The sequence below is a fragment of the Hydra vulgaris genome, chromosome 08 (assembly GCF_038396675.1).
Source record: "Hydra vulgaris chromosome 08, alternate assembly HydraT2T_AEP".
Classification (NCBI taxonomy): Eukaryota; Metazoa; Cnidaria; class Hydrozoa; order Anthoathecata; family Hydridae; genus Hydra; species Hydra vulgaris.
The window spans coordinates 7017127-7019507 of NC_088927.1; the positions used below are offsets into that span (position 1 = coordinate 7017127).

The 2381-nt window shown below is 33.5% G+C and overlaps 1 non-coding gene across 1 annotated transcript; it reads left to right on the plus strand.

The window, feature by feature from the left end:
- Nucleotides 1-593: 593 nt before the first annotated feature.
- On the plus strand, nt 594-664 carry trnag-gcc (transfer RNA glycine (anticodon GCC)). The gene has a single exon. It is a non-coding gene; the product is annotated as a tRNA-Gly (tRNA).
- The last annotated feature ends 1717 nt before the right edge of the window (nt 665-2381 follow it).

Below are 2381 nucleotides of genomic sequence, written 5' to 3' on the forward strand. Positions count from 1 at the left end.
CGTGGTCTCCCGGCAATGCCCGTGATGGCCGGGAGGTTAAGACGGTTCTGCTTAAGCATAAATTTAACTTTGTGCATAAAACAGCTCAATAATACCAATTTATTTATCTAAATATTAAAAATTGCTTTTAAAAAAGGGAAACAGTGCTGTACGCAGGATTCTTGGAATAAAACAGATTCTAGAAATAAAATAAGAAAGACAAACCCTAAAAAGATACCGACTAGAAAAAAAAAACTTATCTTAAAAAAGTGCCAATCTAAAAAATAAAAGATCTCAAAATTAAAAATCACGCTATTGAAATGTGCCAAATACCCGACTAGATGACTATATTCCATAAAAAACCGAAAAAATTAATAAAATTTATAAATATATATATTTATAGATCTTTATATTAATAAATTTGATGAACGCAAGCGCATAACAAAATAAACAATATTTATATATATATATATATATATATATATATATATATATATATATATATATATATATATATATATATATATATATATATATATATATATATATATATATATGTATATATATATATATATATATATATATATATAATAAAACTTTTCTAATACGACAAGGCATTGTTGGTTCAGTGGTAGAATTCTCGCCTGCCACGCGCGGGACCGGGGTTCGATTACCCGACAATGCATCTTTTCCTTGATTTTTTTTTTCATTTGAAAAGTTAAATACGTTTTAACATATTTAAATTTAATATGTTTTAAAATAATAGTATTTAATATTATGTTTCAACATATTTAATTCCACTACTCATGATCAACATGAACAACTTTCGGCACCCGAAATTTTTTTTATAAAAACACTGAGTTAACACAAAAGTAATTAAAGTGCTCATATTGCCCAGGCCATTTGGTAATATGAGCACTTTAGATTAGGGTCTGTCCATAAACGACGTCACCATTTTTCAGACAATTTTGCCCCCCCCTCCCCCCGCCCCCTCCCTTCCTTTGCCACTGGTTGTCCTTTTTTTCAATACCCCCCTCACCCCCCTCCACTTAAAAAGGATGTCATAAAAGTGCCCCCCAACCTTCTCACTTTTTTTTTTAAACAAAATTCGTTTTTAATTTATGCATTTCTATTGAAATTTTTATATGAATTACATTATTATGAATTATCTGCGTTTGAATATCATTCAGTAGCTTATTGAGTATTTCTACGTTTGTTTTAGTTGTTTGTTCTTGTAGGCCTCCCTGGAAAAAAAAAAGTCTGTTATACTACTTATATTCTATATATTAAATTTAATCAAAGTGTGTCCTAGGAACTTGTCTCACTCTTCGTCCATCCAAGGGTTTTTTAAATAATCGCCAAATGATATGATTGGAATAGGGCAGTCCGATTCGTTTAAAATAGTCGAATTATTTGGAATACTGAGATCCTCTGTTTTAATTTCATCCTTATCAAACCATTCAGCAAAGGCCGCGCTCTCTTATATCGCGATTACGTCCATTGACTTTCTTTTGCATTTGGCGGCAAAGCGAACAGGTCTAACTCGCAAAAAAACAAAAGCCATTTGGTTAATAAAATTGGAATGAGTAATCTTTTAAGCCGTCTTCTGACTGGCTAATTGGAATAGGTGGAGGCAGAAATCGACCAAGAATAATTAGAAAATAAGAGTTCTTTTTCAAAGAGCAACATTCGGGATCCTCACATTTCACAATTTGCGTGAAATATTGGCTAGTGCGCACAAGAGAGATTAACCATTCCTGAACTCACTTGCTTGACCAACATGGTTGAAGTGTCTTTTGTAATGGAATCGAACTCTGGCAGAAGTCAAAGGTTTTTAAAGTCCAATCTGTGACGATGCGCTGTCAATGATGAATGCTTTCCAGATCGAGCAGCAATATAAGTGGGACCGAAATAGGAAACTGCGTCAAATTTTCCATGCCCATCTAGTTTGATTTCAATACCTGGGGAAAGATATGATGATCTTGTGCTTTGTGGGGATAACCCAATCATGATCAAGAATAGTAAAATCAATATTCCATATGCATTAACATAGAATCACCGCTCTTGTCAGCAGCGGTGATTCCAATTGGGATACAAGTTTTATTGTCTTGACTTATAAAGCACACATCTTCGGGGCTTAAAAAAGCCCAAACTTCTTCCACATTCCTTATAGTTGCTGTACAAAATATATCATCTTCGTGACTTGAATGAAGATCGATTTGGGTTCGCATCAACTTGATTGGAACTGTGTGGACGTGTTTCTTTCCTTCAAACAATTTCCTCCGTTTTTGCATCAACAGAGTATATAAAACACTTCTGCTAAGATGGTAGCCTCTCTTTTCGGGCTCGCCACCAAGTTCACCCGACGGTTTGAGGCTCTTTATAAAGTAATTAAAAAAGTT